Source organism: Oncorhynchus nerka, linkage group LG13 (assembly GCF_034236695.1).
Source record: "Oncorhynchus nerka isolate Pitt River linkage group LG13, Oner_Uvic_2.0, whole genome shotgun sequence".
NCBI lineage: Eukaryota > Metazoa > Chordata > Actinopteri > Salmoniformes > Salmonidae > Oncorhynchus > Oncorhynchus nerka.
In genome coordinates this window covers 11,328,153-11,346,580 of record NC_088408.1, presented here as the reverse complement: position 1 = coordinate 11,346,580, position 18,428 = coordinate 11,328,153, and the positions used below count along the sequence as shown (strand labels likewise).

Below are 18,428 nucleotides of genomic sequence, written 5' to 3'. Positions count from 1 at the left end.
GACGGAAGCCACTCCTCATTAAAAGGCACATGACGGAAGCCACTCCTCATTAAAAGGCACAAGACAGGCCACTTGGAGTTTGCCAAAAGGCACCTATAGGACTCTCAGACCATGAGAAACAAGATTCTCTGTTCTGATGAAACCAGTATTGAACTCTTTGGCCTGAATGCCAAGCGTCACGTCTGGAGGAAACCTGGCACCATCCCTACGGTGAAGCATGGTGGTGGCAGAATCATGCTGTGGGGATGTTTTTCAGCGTCAGGGACTTGGAGACTAGTCAGGATCGAGGCAAAGATGAACGGAGCAAAGTACAGAGAGATCCTTGATGAAAACCTGTTCAAGAGCTCTCAGGACCTCAGACTGGGGTGAAGGTTCACCTTCCAACAGGACAACAACCCTAAGTGCACAGCCTAGACAACACAGGAGTGGCCTCGGGACAAGTCTCTGAATGTCCTTGAGTGGCCCAGCCAGAGCCCGGACTTAAACCTGATCGAACATCTCTGGAGAGACCTGAAAATAGCTGTGCAGCAACGCTCCCCTTCCAACCTGACAGAGCTTGAGAGGATCTGCAGAGAAGAATGGGAGAAACTCCCCAAATACAGGTGTGCCAAGCTTGTAGCATCATATCCAGGAAGACTTGAGTAAAGGGTCTGAATACTTATGTAAATGTTATATTTCAGTTTTTTATTTTTAATGAATTAGCAAACACCTGTAAAAAACTGTTTTTACTTTGTCATTATGGAGTATTGTGTGTAGATTGATGAGGGGAAAAAAAGTTGAATCAATTTTAGAATAAGGCTGTAACGTAACAAAATGTGGAAAAAGTCAAGGGGTCTGAAAACTTTTCGAAGGCACTGTATCTGTGGCCCGCAAATGAGTTGTGTTTTTTTCTCTCGATTTGGCCCTTACACTGATTGAGTTTGACACTCCTTTCCTATATAGTGCACAACCTATGGGCCCTGGTCAAAAGTAATGGGCTAGTCATTCAGAAGGAATTGCTGCCAGGACTGGAGTGCCTTGGCCCGGACTCTGGGCCAGCATAATTGTTTTCTGCCTGTAATCCACTGAGAGGGAGAGAGAGGGCTGTGCTGTAGGTTAATTAAGACATCAAACTTGCTTCCGGAGAGTTCTCGGGCCAAGTCTGTCGAGCCCCTGGTGGGCCCCCTCTGGACATTTCACTCTGAGGGGAAATCACTCAGACCTCAAGCCTCTGTTATGTAACAGTAAAGTATATTACAGTCAATATTCTCATGTTTATAATGGCATTGTAATGGCTTTTTTTGTGGGGAAAATCATTTAGAATATTATTCCCATGCTGTTGCATCATGTTGTTGGTGTGAAACTAAGCATCAGGTGTGGTGAGGAGAGCACAGGGATTCTATTAAATGACTCATAAGTAATTATGTGGTTGAGAGGGTCAACAAACATAGGCTGTGTTTCAGGTGCTATCCTATATGGGATCAGAGGTGCAGGGTTTAAGGTATAAGCTGGTGTAATTGGTGGGAACTGATACCAGACAGGATTACCTCATCAGGTAGATGAGATGAGAGGCAGTGTGACTCCAAAACAACGCTGCTACACTGGCCTGGGTTGGTAGCTCCAGCTGTGTGAGGAGGGCTGGATCCAATGAATTATTGCCGCTCGAATAGAGCCAGAGAGACAGAACCATAGCAACCCTCGGCTCCGATTAATGTGAGACGTGATCTGGCAGGAGAGACTGTGTGAGAGAGAGAGAGAGAGAGAGAGAGAGAGAGAGAGACCTAGCTAAAGAGAGAGAGAGAGAGACAGCGAGAGAGAGAGAGAGAGAGAGAGAGAGAGAGACAGAGAGAGAGAGAGAGAGAGAGGGAGAGACAGCGAGAGAGAGAGAGAGAGAGATGGAGGCCCGTCAGTAAAAATGTCAGAGACACAAATCAATATCTGTGGCCTGTGTGGGAGTTGCCAAGGAAAACAGAAAGAGAGAGATGGAGTGATTGTAGGATCTTCTACTTCCGCAATAAAACCAGGGTCACTAGGAACGAAACGGAAGCGAGCTCCCAAAACGGAGAGGGATTACCTGAATTTGTCAATTCAAAAATGCTTGTTCTTGTTTGCCGTTGCAAAATGTTTTGCTACGGTGTCGGTGTGCACTCATGGATCTGACCCAGGTCTCCTTGAATCAGTTAGATAATGGAACCGGGTTGAAAACAAGGTTTCAGAACCTAGTTTTCATGGGTAATATATTTATTCTGGCAATAGAAGGGCTCTAACTTTTTTTGTGGGGGGGGGGGGGGGGTTTGATGCTGTTTTTGATGCAACTACCGATGGGTTATCCTTTCCAATACTTTCTAAACGCTTTCCACTGATATGATTATATATACTGATAAAACGTCTGATTCCATGAATTATTTTGTACTTGTTCTTACGATCCTCTCATACATAAATCTTGCATGGTTCTGCTCAGCATAATGACCCTCCAGCACTTGATGCGTTTTGCAAGGGTGGAGAAACCAGCTCGGTCTCATAGACTAGACGTAACATAGTAAATGTAAATCCAGGACACTCAAATTAGTATGATATGTTACGTTTGGTATGGTTACATAAGACAGAATTTTACTTAAAACCTCTACAGGATCGGTGGGTCCCCTGCGGTAAGGTTGAGCTAACGTAGGCAAATGCGATTAGCATGAGGTTGTAAGTAACATCAATTTTTTCCCAGGACATAAACATATCTGATATTGGCAGAAAGCTTAAATTCTTGTTCATCTAACTGCACTGTCCAATTTACAGTAACTACTACAGTGAAATAATACCATGCTATTGTTTGAAGAGTGCACAGTTTTGAACTTGAAAAGTTATTAATTAACCAATTAGGCACATTTGGGCAGTCTTGATACAACATTTTGAACAGAAATACAATGGTTCATTGGATCAGTATAAAACATTGCGCATACACTGCTGCCATCTAGTGGCCAAAATCTAAATTGCACCTGGGCTAGAATAATACATTATGACCTTTCTCTTGCATTTCAAAGATGATGGTACAAAAAATTAATAAAAAACAGTTGTTTTTTTCTTTGTATTATCTTTTACCAATTCTAATGTGTTATATTCTCCTACATTCCTTTGACATTTCCACCAACTTCAAAGTGTTTCCTTTCAAATGGAAACACAGAATATGCATATCCTTGCTTCAGGTCCTGAACTACAGGCAGTTAGATTTGAGTATGTCATTTTAGTCACCAATTTATTTTTTAAAGGTGTGAATTGTCTCTTACATACTGACCATACTGCTCACGTTGCGTGCGCAAGCGTTGCAAAATAAATGTACACATACATGTTATTCAGTCATTGCACCCACAATGCTCGTGCGCGCCAATGAGCATCTGCGTGCCAAGCGCTAAAATAGAAGTCAGTTCTATTTGTGACGCTGAACGCGGTGCAAGTCCTGCCTCTCCTATCTCCTCATTAATTTATAGAAGCAGATACCCACGTGCCATCTCCTCATTGGTTATACCCACGTAGGTGATTGAAAGATGAACTGAGGTCGGTCGGTCGTGGTAATACACCTATGAAAGTTAGATACCAATTGCCATATAAAGTCTAAAGAAGAAAAGCCTGGAAGGAGGAGAGATGACTAGAAAGGATTTGGTTGAACGTTTTATGTGTGGATTAATTGTCGGAGTAGAGGACCTTGTGCATTTCAGGTAAAATATCAACTCAACGTTTATATCCCAGGACAGATTAGCTAGCAACAGCAAGCTAGCTAAATAGGACAAATTGGCTAGCTACTACAAGCTATCTAAATAGGACAAACTAGCTAGCTACTGCAAGCTAGCTAAATAGGACAATTTAGCTAGCTACTACAAGCTAGCTAAATAGGACAAACTCGCTAGCTACTGCAAGCTAGCTAAATAGGACAAATTAGCTAGCTACTGCAAGCTAGCTAAATTGCCATAAATGTTTAATGCTTTTCTACCTGTTCCCAAATGAACATACTTTGTTCAGAGTTTGTTTTGATATTTCAACCTCCTTATCATGATTGCGTTTGGTGTGGGGGGACACAATTAATTTGCACACGATGGCGGTTTGGGCATGGTGTTAGGTGTTCCACTGAGACGGGTGACCTATTTTAAACCCAATATCAAGTGTCTGGCTTTCTCTCATAGTCTCCTTTTCTGATGAGAAAGAGCTGGGCTGATAAAAGTATAAAAGCTAGCAGGCATGATGACAGTATAACAAGTACAGCTGAGCAGAAAACAAACTAAAAGAGAGTACAATTAGCTGTTTTGCTTGTGTTGTTATTCTCTAAAGTGAAGAGAGGCCTTGTTAGACTACAGGTAAGGAAATGCTTCACCCTCGTTTGCTTGCATTTAGGCAATAGTGTTGTTCAGAATCTTAATACTGTCTCCTCTCCCCTCCCCTTCTCTCCTATCATGTCCTCTTCTCCCCTGAAAGGATGACGAGGTGGTGCTGCAGAGTGTCGCCACCATCCAGAAGGAGAATCGCAAGTTTTGTCTGTCCGTGGAGGGACTCGGAAATCGACTATGCTTCCTAGAACCTACATCTGAAGCTAAGGTGAGTGGAGTGTCTCTCAGTGCTTGGTATGGACTGGTTTTGACGGCATTTAAATACTTTCAGACTCTCTTTGATTATTTCCGGTGTTATTAAGCATTCATACAAAAAGATTGACACCTTAGAGGCAAAATAGTCTCATGTGAATCTCAAAGACATATTTTGAGTCTGACTCCACACCATATTCATGCTTAGTAAATGGCTATGATAACCCCAAACAGGTACATACTGCTTTAGAATGTCAATCAGCAACAGACACTATTTTATAGAGTTTTAATCTAACGGACCGACCATTTACATTGAGAATAGTTGTTTGTTGGAAATCTGATTCTGATTCTATTCTCTGAAGTGTGTTATGTTAATGGTTCTAGAATCCTGTGACACAGCACCATGACAACAGCAACATTCTCTGAACCCACTGAACTTCTCAAGCTGTCCATCAGGGAATAAGCAGCTAGTTCAGGAGATGGGAATAAGGAAGTTAAAAAACATTAGCCTGGTTCCCGCTCTGTTTGTGAGGTATAGCCAATGAGTTAGCTATAGAGCACAAACTGATCTTGCACCAGGCTAAAACTACATTACATCATGAACGTCTTATCTTTCTTCAGAAATGAGCATGATAAGAGGTTTTCGGGAATTGGAATATAGATCCACTCATCACAGAACATTGACTTGAAATGGAATAGCTGTTCTAGTCAGTCTTTTTCTATGGTATTCATTACATCTTGTACATACAGCACATATAGCACATACAGTACATACAGCACACAGTACATATAGTACACACAGCACACAGTATATACAGCACATATAGTACATACAGTACATACAGCACACAGTACATACAGCACATACAGTACATACAGTACACACAGTACATACAGTACATACAGCACACAGTACATAGTACATACAGTACATACAGTACATACAGCACAAACAGTACATACAGTACATACAGTACACACAGTACATACAGTACATACAGCACACAGTACATACAGTACATACAGTACATACAGCACACAGTACATACAGCATACAGTACATACAGTATATACAGTACATACACATACAGTACATACAGTACATACATTGTTACAGCACATACAGCACATACAGCACACAGTACATAGAGCACACAGCACATACAGCACACAGTACATAGAGCACACAGCACATACAGCACACAGTACATAGAGCACACAGCACATACAGCACACATTACATACAACACACAGTAGACAGCACAAACATCACATACATCACATACAGTACATATAGCACACAGTACATACAGCACATACAGTACATACAGCACATACAGTACATACAGCACATACAGTACACAGTACATACAGCACACAGTAGACAGCACAAACATCACATACAGCACATACAGTACATATAGCACATAGAGTACATACAGCACATACAGTACATATAGCACATAGAGTACATACAGCACACATAACATACAATACATACAGTACATACAGTACATACAGCACACAGTACATACAGCACATACAGTACATACAGTACATACAGCACATACAGTACATACAGCACATACTGTACACAGTACATACAGCACACAGTAGACAGCACAAACATCACATACAGCACATACAGTACATACAGCACACATAACACACATCACATACAGCACATACAGTACATACAGCACACAGTACATACAGCACATACAGTACATACAGTACACACATACATAATTGTACATGGAAACTTTCCCAATTTGCAATTAACTCACAATGACTCGATCAAGGCTCCGGTTTCACTGAAAATTAAATTCTTAAAAATGCCTGAGATGCATTTTCTCACATTTATTGTGTGTATTCAGAGATATTACTGCAGATGAACTGACTCACAGACAGTGAAAGGCTGCAGTCAGTGATGATATAGAAATATGTGACTCACCACCTGGATTCGGTCTTATGTAGCAACCTTTGAATATCTGTTTTTAACGTCGGATAAAAGTTGTAGATTCACTTTTGAGAAAACCTTTTTTTCAATGTTTTGGTGCGACTATTGGAGAGACATTCTACACCCATTCAGCATGTTAATACAAACGCAGTTGAGCAGGTAGATCACACCGGATTTGATTACACTGATTACAGTCCCTCTCTCTATTATTACACTGTGATTACAGTCCCTCTCTCTACGATTACACCGATTACAGTCCCTCTATCTACGATTACACTGATTACAGTCCCTCTCTCTATGATTACACTGATTACAGTCCCTCTCTCTGTGATTACACTGATTACAGTCCCTCTCTCTGTGATTACACTGATTACAGTCCCTCTCTCTATGATTATACTGTGATTACAGTCCCTCTATCTACGATGACACTGATTACAGTCCCTCTCTCTGTGATTACACTGATTACAGTCCCTCTATCTATGATTACACTGTGATTACAGTCCCTCTCTCTATGATTACACTGTGATTACAGTCCCTCTCTCTATGATTACACTGATTACAGTCCCTCTCTCTGTGATTACACTGATTACAGTCCCTCTCTCTACGATTACACTGATTACAGTCCCTCTCTCTATGATTACACTGATTACAGTCCCTCTCTCTGTGATTACACTGATTACAGTCCCTCTCTCTATGATTACACTGATTACAGTCCCTCTATCTATGATTACACTTTGATTACAGTCCCTCTCTCTATGATTACACTGTGATTACACTGATTACAGTCCCTCTCTCTGTGATTACACTGATTACAGTCCCTCTATCTGTGATTACACTGATTATACTGTGATTACAGTCCTCTCTATGATTACATGATTACACTATGATTACACTGATTACAGTCCCTCTCTGATTACACTGATTACAGTTACTCTCTTGATTACAGTCAGTCCTCTCTCTATGATTACACTGATTACAGTCCCTCTATCTATGATTACACTGATTACAGTCCCTCTCTCTATGATTACACTGATTACAGTCCCTCTCTCTATGATTACACTGATTACAGTCCCTCTCTCTGTGATTACACTGATTACAGTCCCTCTATCTATGATTACACTGATTACAGTCCCTCTCTCTGTGATTACACTGATTACAGTCCCTCCATCTACGATTATACTGTGATTACAGTCCCTCTCTCTATGATTACACTGTGATTACAGTCCCTCTCTCTATGATTACACTGATTACAGTCCCTCTATCTACGATTACACTGATTACAGTCCCTCTCTCTGTGATTACACTGATTACAGTCCCTCTATCTACGATTACACTGATTACAGTCCCTCTCTCTATGATTACACTGTGATTACAGTCCCTCTCTCTATGATTACACTGATTACAGTCCCCCTATCTACGATTACACTGATTACAGTCCCTCTCTCTGTGATTACACTGATTACAGTCCCTCTATCTACGATTATACTGTGATTACAGTCCCTCTCTCTATGATTACACTGTGATTACAGTCCCTCTCTCTATGATTACACTGATTACAGTCCCTCTATCTACGATTACACTTATTACAGTCCCTCTCTCTATGATTACACTGATTACAGTCCCTCTCTCTATGATTACACCGATTACCCCTACAACTCATCCAGAACGCCGCAGCCCGTCTGGTGTTCAACCTTCCCAAGTTCTCTCACGTCACCCCGCTCCTCCGCTCTCTCCACTGGCTTCCAGTTGAAGCTCGCAGTCCCTCTCTCTATGATTACACTGTGATTACAGTCCCTCTCTCTATGATTACACTGATTACAGTCCCTCTCTCTATGATTACACTGATTACAGTCCCTCTCTCTATGATTACACTGATTACAGTCCCTCTATCTACGATTACACTTATTACAGTCCCTCTATCTACGATTACACCGATTACAGTCCCTCTCTCTATGATTACACTGATTACAGTCCCTCTATCTACGATTACACTGATTACAGTCCCTCTCTCTGTGATTACACTGATTACAGTCCCTCTATCTACGATTATACTGTGATTACAGTCCCTCTATCTACGATTACACTGTGATTACAGTCCCTCTATCTACGATTACACTTATTACAGTCCCTCTCTCTATGATTACACTGATTACAGTCCCTCTATCTACGATTACACTGATTACAGTCCCTCTATCTACGATTACACTCATTACATTCCCTCTCTCTATGATTACACTGATTACAGTCCCTCTATCTACGATTACACTCATTACAGTCCCTCTATCTATGATTACACTCATTACAGTCCCTCTATCTACGATTACACTGTGATTACAGTCCCTCTATCTACGATTACACTGTCATTATAGTTCTCTTTGAGAACTGTAATCATAGTGTGGCAAGGAATAAGTTAGCCCTAAATATTTCTAAAACTAAAAGCATTGCATTGGGACAAATCATTCACTAACCCTAAACCTCAACTATATATTCTAATAAATATTGTTTAATATGAGCAAGTTGAGGTGACTAAACTGCTTGGAGTAACCCTGGATTGTAAACTGTCATGATCAAATCATAATTATGCATTAGTAGCTAAGATGGTGAGTAGTCTGTCTATAATAAAGCGTTGCTCTGCTACCGCATACGGGTTTGGGCGGATTATGAGGTTAAACAAAACTATCAACAAGGCAGGTCCTACAGGCACTAGTTTTGTCACACCTGGACTACTGTTCCGTTGTGTGGTCAAGTGCCACAAAGAGGGACTTAGGAAAATTACAACTGGCCCAGAACAGGGCAGCACGGCTGACCCTTAAATATACACAGTGAGCTAGCATCAATGATATGCATGTCAATCTCTCATGGTTCAAAGTGGAAGAGACTTCAACACTACTTGTATTTGTGAGAGGAATAGACATGTTGACTGCACCGAGGTGTCTGTCTAAACTACTGGCACACAGCCCGGACACCCATACATACCCCACAAGACATGCCACCAGAGGTCTCTTAGTCCAGAACAGACTATGAGAGGCACACAGTACTACATAGAGCCATGACTACATCCACATCAGGTAACTGATGCAAGCAGTAAAATTGTAGAACAGCGGGGACAGTGAAGAGACACACACAAAGGTACAGACACAAGCATATGCACATTCACGCTATCACACACTCTCTACACACACGTACATTGTTATATTGTTGTATGGCGGTATTATACATTTTGTATTGTAGATTTGTAGTGGTGTAATAATGTTATATAATGTACTGTTTTATATTTAGTTTTGTAAGTGTGTAATGTAAGTGCCTTAATGTGTTTGGACCCCAGGAAGAGAAGTTGCTGCCTTGGCAACAGCTAATGGGGATTCCTAATAATACGAATACAAATTGCACATCTTTCTTCCCTCCCTGGGTGTCCTATATTACACTGTTCTCCCTTCATCTGTCAGCCCTTCCTGGGTGTCCTATATCACACTGTTCTCCCTTCATCTGTCAGCCCTCCCTGGGTGTCCTATATCACACTGTTCTCCCATCATCTGTCTGCCCTCCCTGGGTGTTCTATATCACACTGTTCTCCCTTCATCTGTCTGCCCTCCCTGGGTGTCCTATATCACACTGTTCTCCCTTCATCTGTCAGCCCTCCCTGGGTGTCCTATATCACACTGTTCTCCCATCATCTGTCTGCCCTCCCTGAGTGTCCTATATCACACTGTTCTCCCTTCATCTGTCTGCCCTCCCTGGGTGTCCTATATCACACTGTTCTCCCATCATCTGTCTGCCCTCCCTGGGTGTCCTATATCACACTGTTCTCCCATCATATGTCTGCCTTCCCTGGGTGTCCTATATCACACTGTTCTCCCTTCATCTGTCTGCCCTCCCTGAGTGTCCTATATCACACTGTTCTCCCTTCATCTGTCTGCCCTCCCTGGGTGTCCTATATCACACTGTTCTCCCTTCATCTGTCTGCCCTCCCTGAGTGTCCTATATCACACTGTTCTCCCTTCATCTGTCTGCCCTCCCTGAGTGTCCTATATCACACTGTTCTCCCTTCATCTGTCTGCCCTCCCTGAGTGTCCTATATCACACTGTTCTCCCTTCATCTGTCTGCCCTCCCTGAGTGTCCTATATCACACTGTTCTCCCTTCATCTGTCTGCCCTCCCTGGGTGTCCTATATCACACTGTTCTCCCTTCAGATCATGGGAATGGGTTAGATGAAGAGATGTTGCCTGAGCTGTCCACACACTGTCAGCACTTCTCCTGTCTCCATTGATCAAGACACGTTAACACAGAACAGAGACAAGGGGAAGTGTGTGTTTGTGTGCATGCTGTGTGTGTGTGTGTGTGTGTGTGTGTGTGTGTGTGTGTGTGTGTGTGTGTGTGTGTGTGTGTGTGTGTGTGTGTGTGTGTGTGTGTGTGTGTGTGTGTGTTGAGTCCTATTATTTTGTTTCACACACCTGTTTCCATCTTTCCTGGCAGGAGACAGCTTGGTAAATCTGCTTTGTCCCAGGTGTCTGGGTCTCTGTCAGCGAAGCTGTTGTTCATCACACCTTTAAAATAATAGTTATCCCAGAATGCTCTCTTTAATAAAAGGAAATTCAGGGTCTGGTGTAACGGATGTGAAACGGCTAGCTTAGTTAGCGGTGCGCACTAAATAGCGTTTCAATCAGTGACGTCACCTGCTCTGAGACCTTGAAGTAGTAGTTCCCCTTGCTCTGCAAGGGCCGCGGCTTTTGTGGAGCGATGGGTAACGATGCTTCGAGGGTGACTGTTGTTGATGTGTGCAGAGGGTCCCTGGTTCGCGCCCCGGTATGGGCGAGGGGACGGTCTAAAGTTATACTGTTACACTGGCACCAATCTATCCTTCTATCCTTGTTGAGCTCATATAATATATTTAATATTTCGTACAACACCATTGTCTTTACTTGTACATCCAGGAAGTAGCTCCTCTCCACGTACGGTATTCTATAATCCCCGATCCTCACTCACCTCTGGAATAATGACAAAGGTCAACTCTACTGAGGAAGGGAGTGAAAACCTACAGGAGGGTATCTCCCCAGGAACAGGGTTGGAGTTAAAACCTACAGGAGGGTATCTCTCCAGGAACAGGGTTGGAGTTAAAACCTACAGGAGGGTATCTCTCCAGGAACAGGGTTGGAGTTAAAACCTACAGGAGGGTAGCTCTCCAGGAACAGGGTTGGAGTGAAAACCTACAGGAGGGTATCTCTCCAGGAAGAGGGTTGGAGTTAAAACCTACAGGAGGGTTTCTCCCCAGGAACAGGGTTGGAGTTAAAACCTACAGGAGGGTTTCTCCCCAGGAACAGGGTTGGAGTGAAAACCTACAGGATGGTATCTCTCCAGGAACAGGGTTGGAGTGAAAACCTACAGGAGGGTTTCTCCCCAGGAACAGGGTTGGAGTGAAAACCTACAGGATGGTGTCTCTCCAGGAACAGGGTTGGAATCCAGTATAATGTGTTCCAGGTACCATTGGATAAGGTCACATGACATTAGGAGAAATCCAGTTTAAAGTGTTCCAGGTACCATTGGATAAGGTCACATGACATTAGGAGAAATCCAGTTTAAAGTGTTCCAGGTACCATTGGATAAGGTCACATGACATTAGGAGAAATGCAGTATAATGTGTTCCAGGTACCGTTGGATAAGGTCATGACGTTAGGAGAAATGCAGTATAATGTGTTCCAGGTACCGTTGGATAAGGTCATGACGTTAGGAGAAATGCAGTATAATGTGTTCCAGGTACCGTTGGATAAGGTCATGACGTTAGGAGAAATGCACTATAATGTGTTCCAGGTACCGTTGGATAAGGTCATGACGTTAGGAGAAATGCAGTATAATGTGTTCCAGGTACCATTGGATAAGGTCACATGACATTAGGAGAAATTCAGTTTAAAGTGTTCCAGGTACCGTTGGATAAGGTCACATGACATTTCTGTCATATTTTTGTCACAGTGGGGACTGTGAGGACACACACACACACTCTGACAGACATATTATTTTTGTTGTATGGTCTATCAGTCTATCAGTGTTTAGTGTGACTGTCCTTGTCTATCAGTGTATCAGTGTTGTGTGTGACTGTCCTTGTCTATCAGTGTATCAGTGTTTTGTGTGACTGTCCTTGTCTATCAGTGTATCAGTGTTTAGTGTGACTGTCCTTGTCTATCAGTGTATCAGTGTTTATTATGACTATCCTTGTCTATCAGTGTATCAGTGTATCAGTGTTTAGTGTTACTGTCCTTGTCTATCAGTGTATCAGTGTTGTGTGTGACTGTCCTTGTCTATCAGTGTATCAGTGTTTAGTGTGACTGTCCTTGTCTATCAGTGTATCAGTGTTTAGTGTGACTGTCCTTGTCTATCAGTGTTTAGTGTGACTGTCCTTGTCTATCAGTGTATCAGTATTTTGTGTGACTGTCCTTGTCTATCAGTGTATCAGTGTTTAGTGTGACTGTCCTTGTCTATCAGTGTATCAGTGTTTATTATGACTATCCTTGTCTATCAGTGTATCAGTGTATCAGTGTTTAGTGTGACTGTTCTTGTCTATCAGTGTATCAGTGTTTATTATGACTATCCTTGTCTATCAGTGTTTAGTGTGACTGTCCTTGTCTATCAGTGTATCAGTGTTTATTGTGACTGTCCTTGTCTATCACTCCCTCACGACGCCAGGACAGCGGAGTCAATCACCACCTTCCGGAGACACCTGAAACCCCACCCCTTTCAGGAATACCTAGGATAGGATAAAGTAATCCTTCTCCCCCCTAAAAGATTTAGATGCACTATTGTAAAGTGGCTGTTCCACTGGATGTCTTAAGGTGAACGCACCAATTTGTAAGTCGCTCTGGATAAGAGCGTCTGCTAAATGACTTAAATGTAAATGTATCAGTGTTTATTATGACTATCCTTGTCTATCAGTGTTTAGTGTGACTGTCCTTGTCTATCAGTGTTTAGTGTGACTGTCCTTGTCTATCAGTGTTTAGTGTGACTGTCCTTGTCTATCAGTGTATCAGTGTATCAGTGTTTAGTGTGACTGTCCTTGTCTATCAGTGTATCAGTGTTTAGTGTGACTGTTCTTGTCTATCAGTGTATCAGTGTTTATTATGACTGTCCTTGTCTATCAGTGTAACAGTGTTTAGTGTGACTGTCCTTGTCTATCAGTGTGTCAGTGTTTAGTGTGACTGTCCTTGTCTATCAGTATATCAGTGTTTAGTGTGACTGTCCTTGTCTATCAGTGTATCAGTGTTTAGTGTGACTGTCCTTGTCTATCAGTGTATCAGTGTTTAGTGTGACTGTCCTTGTCTATCAGTGTGTCAGTGTTTAGTGTGACTGTCCTTGTCTATCAGTGTATCAGTGTTTAGTGTGACTGTCCTTGTCTATCAGTGTATCAGTGTTTAGTGTGACTGTCCTTGTCTATCAGTGTATCAGTGTTGTGTGACTGTCCTTGTCTATCAGTGTATCAGTGTTTATTATGACTATCCTTGTCTATCAGTGTTTATTATGACTATCCTTGTCTATCAGTGTTTAGTGTGACTGTCCTTGTCTATCAGTGTTTTGTGTGACTGTCCTTGTCTATCAGTGTATCAGTGTTTAGTGTGACTGTTCTTGTCTATCAGTGTATCAGTGTTTATTATGACTATCCTTGTCTATCAGTGTTTAGTGTGACTGTCCTTGTCTATCAGTGTATCAGTGTTTAGTGTGACTGTCCTTGTCTATCAGTGTTTAGTGTGACTGTCCTTGTCTATCAGTGTATCAGTGTTGTGTGACTGTCCTTGTCTATCAGTGTATCAGTGTATCAGTGTTGTGTGTGACTGTCCTTGTCTATCAGTGTATCAGTGTTTAGTGTGACTGTCCTTGTCTATCAGTGTATCAGTGTTTAGTGTGACTGTCCTTGTCTATCAGTGTATCAGTGTTTAGTGTGACTGTCCTTGTCTATCAGTGTATCAGTGTATCAGTGTATCAGTGTTGTGTGTGACTGTCCTTGTCTATCAGTGTATCAGTGTTTAGTGTGACTGTCCTTGTCTATCTGTGTATCAGTGTTTATTATGACTATCCTTGTCTATCAGTGTTTAGTGTGACTGTCCTTGTCTATCAGTGTTTAGTGTGACTGTCCTTGTCTATCAGTGTTTAGTGTGACTGTCCTTGTCTATCAGTGTATCAGTGTTTAGTGTGACTGTCCTTGTCTATCAGTGTATCAGTGTTTAGTGTGACTGTCCTTGTCTATCAGTGTATCAGTGTTTATTGTGACTGTCCTTGTCTATCAGTGTATCAGTGTTTATTGTGACTGTCCTTGTCTATCAGTGTTTAGTGTGACTGTCCTTGTCTATCAGTGTTTAGTGTGACTGTCCTTGTCTATCAGTGTATCAGTGTTTATTGTGACTGTCCTTGTCTATCAGTGTATCAGTGTTTATTGTGACTGTCCTTGTCTATCAGTGTTTACTGTGACTATCCTTGTCTATCAGTGTTTAGTGTGACTGTCCTTGTCTATCAGTGTATCAGTGTTTAGTGTGACTGTCCTTGTCTATCAGTGTTTAGTGTGACTGTCCTTGTCTATCAGTGTATCAGTGTTGTGTGACTGTCCTTGTCTATCAGTGTATCAGTGTATCAGTGTTGTGTGTGACTGTCCTTGTCTATCAGTGTTTATTATGACTATCCTTGTCTATCAGTGTTTAGTGTGACTGTCCTTGTCTATCAGTGTTGTGTGACTGTCCTTGTCTATCAGTGTATCAGTGTATCAGTGTTGTGTGTGACTGTCCTTGTCTATCAGTGTATCAGTGTTTAGTGTGACTGTCCTTGTCTATCAGTGTATCAGTGTTTAGTGTGACTGTCCTTGTCTATCAGTGTATCAGTGTTTAGTGTGACTGTCCTTGTCTATCAGTGTATCAGTGTATCAGTGTTTAGTGTGACTGTTCTTGTCTATCAGTGTATCAGTGTTTATTATGACTATCCTTGTCTATCAGTGTTTAGTGTGACTGTCCTTGTCTATCAGTGTTTAGTGTGACTGTCCTTGTCTATCAGTGTTTAGTGTGACTGTCCTTGTCTATCAGTGTATCAGTGTTTAGTGTGACTGTCCTTGTCTATCAGTGTATCAGTGTTGTGTGTGACTGTCCTTGTCTATCAGTGTATCAGTGTTTAGTGTGACTGTCCTTGTCTATCCGTGTATCAGTGTTTATTATGACTATCCTTGTCTATCAGTGTTTAGTGTGACTGTCCTTGTCTATCAGTGTTTAGTGTGACTGTCCTTGTCTATCAGTGTTTAGTGTGACTGTCCTTGTCTATCAGTGTATCAGTGTATCAGTGTTTAGTGTGACTGTCCTTGTCTATCAGTGTATCAGTGTTTAGTGTGACTGTCCTTGTCTATCAGTGTATCAGTGTTTATTGTGACTGTCCTTGTCTATCAGTGTATCAGTGTTTATTGTGACTGTCCTTGTCTATCAGTGTATCAGTGTTTATTGTGACTGTCCTTGTCTATCAGTGTTTAGTGTGACTGTCCTTGTCTATCAGTGTTTAGTGTGACTGTCCTTGTCTATCAGTGTATCAGTGTTTATTGTGACTGTCCTTGTCTATCAGTGTATCAGTGTTTATTGTGACTGTCCTTGTCTATCAGTGTTTAGTGTGACTATCCTTGTCTATCAGTGTTTAGTGTGACTGTCCTTGTCTATCAGTGTATCAGTGTTTAGTGTGACTGTCCTTGTCTATCAGTGTTTAGTGTGACTGTCCTTGTCTATCAGTGTATCAGTGTTGTGTGACTGTCCTTGTCTATCAGTGTATCAGTGTATCAGTGTTGTGTGTGACTGTCCTTGTCTATCAGTGTTTATTATGACTATCCTTGTCTATCAGTGTTTAGTGTGACTGTCCTTGTCTATCAGTGTTTAGTGTGACTGTCCTTGTGTATCAGTGTTTATTGTGACTGTCCTTGTCTATCAGTGTATCAGTGTTTATTGTGACTGTCCTTGTCTATCAGTGTTTAGTGTGACTATCCTTGTCTATCAGTGTTTAGTGTGACTGTCCTTGTCTGTCAGTGTATCAGTGTTTATTGTGACTGTCCTTGTCTATCAGTGTATCAGTGTTTATTGTGACTGTCCTTGTCTATCAGTGTTTAGTGTGACTGTCCTTGTCTATCAGTATTTAGTGTGACTGTCCTTGTCTATCAGTGTGTCAGTGTTTAGTGTGACTGTCCTTGTCTATCAGTGTATCAGTGTTTATTGTGACTGTCCTTGTCTATCAGTGTTTAGTGTGACTGTCCTTGTCTATCAGTGTTTAGTGTGACTGTCCTTGTCTATCAGTGTATCAGTGTTTATTGTGACTGTCCTTGTCTATCAGTGTTTAGTGTGACTATCCTTGTCTATCAGTGTTTAGTGTGACTGTCCTTGTCTATCAGTGTTTATTATGACTATCCTTGTCTATCAGTTTTTAGTGTGACTGTCCTTGTCTATCAGTGTTTAGTGTGACTGTCCTTGTCTATCAGTGTATCAGTGTTTATTGTGACTGTCCTTGTCTATCAGTGTATCAGTGTTTATTGTGACTGTCCTTGTCTATCAGTGTTTAGTGTGACTATCCTTGTCTATCAGTGTTTAGTGTGACTGTCCTTGTCTGTCAGTGTATCAGTGTTTATTGTGACTGTCCTTGTCTATCAATGTATCAGTGTTTATTGTGACTGTCCTTGTCTATCAGTGTTTAGTGTGACTGTCCTTGTCTATCAGTGTTTAGTGTGACTGTCCTTGTCTATCAGTGTTTAGTGTGACTGTCCTTGTCTATCAGTGTTTAGTGTGACTGTCCTTGTCTATCGGTGTTTAGTGTGACTGTCCTTGTCTATCAGTGTTTAGTGTGACTGTCCTTGTCTATCAGTGTTTAGTGTGACTGTCCTTGTCTATCAGTGTATCAGTGTTTAGTGTGACTGTCCTTGTCTATCAGTGTATCAGTGTTTTGTGTGACTGTCCTTGTCTATCAGTGTATCAGTGTTTAGTGTGACTGTCCTTGTCTATCAGTGTATCAGTGTTTAGTGTGACTGTCCTTGTCTATCAGTGTATCAGTGTGTCAGTGTTTAGTTACTGCAAAATCATCTCTCTCTGTTTGAGACAGGTGTTTCAGATGGATTAACTATCAAGCTGCATTCGTTTCTCCTTCATTTTTGAATAAATGAATTTGTCTTTTGTCTAACTATTGTCTTTCTCTCTCTTTGAGTCTACTACTCACCACATTTTATGCACTGCGGTGCTAGCTAGCTGAAGCTTATGCTTTCAGTCCTAGATTCATTTTCTGATCCTTTGATTGGGTGGACAGCATGTCAGTTCATCCTTCAAGAGCTCTGATAGGTTGTAGGACGTCCTCCGGAAGTTGTCATTATTACTGTGTAAGTCTATGGAAGGGGGTGAGAACCGTGAGCCTCCTAGGTTTTGTATTGATGTCAATGTACCCATAGTTTTAATTAAACAGGATAACTTTTTAAATATTTCACTATTTACATTTTTATACAATTCACTGAGGAGGATGGCCCTCTTCTTCCTCCCCTGAGGAGCCTCCATTGGTGGGGTAGTTTTGGGGTTCACCTGAACGCCTGTGTCTTCTGTTCATTTTTAACCTTCACTCTTTTTCCTTCCTGTTTTTCTGTAGTTGTTTTTTATGTTTTGTCACGACCTCCGCCGAAGTCGGTCCCTCTCCTTGTTTGGGCGACGTTCGGCGGTCGACGTCACCGACCTTCTAGCCATCGCTGATCCTCTTTTCATTTTCCATTGGTTTTGTCTTGTCTTCCATCACACCTGGTTCCAATCCCATCAATTACATGTTGTGTATTTAACCCTCTGTTCCCCCTCATGTCCTTGTGGGTGATTGTTTATTGTAAGTGCTTGTGCTCGTCTGTCCTGGTGTGTGTTGGGTTATGGACCCATTTATTTCATTATTCTGTTTTCCGGTGGGCTTTGTTATT

General features: G+C 41.8%; 1 pseudogene; it reads left to right on the top strand.

The window, feature by feature from the left end:
• LOC115140370 (ryanodine receptor 3-like) overlaps positions 1-18,428 on the top strand; it is a 310,457-nt pseudogene that overhangs the window by 37,012 nt on the left and 255,017 nt on the right.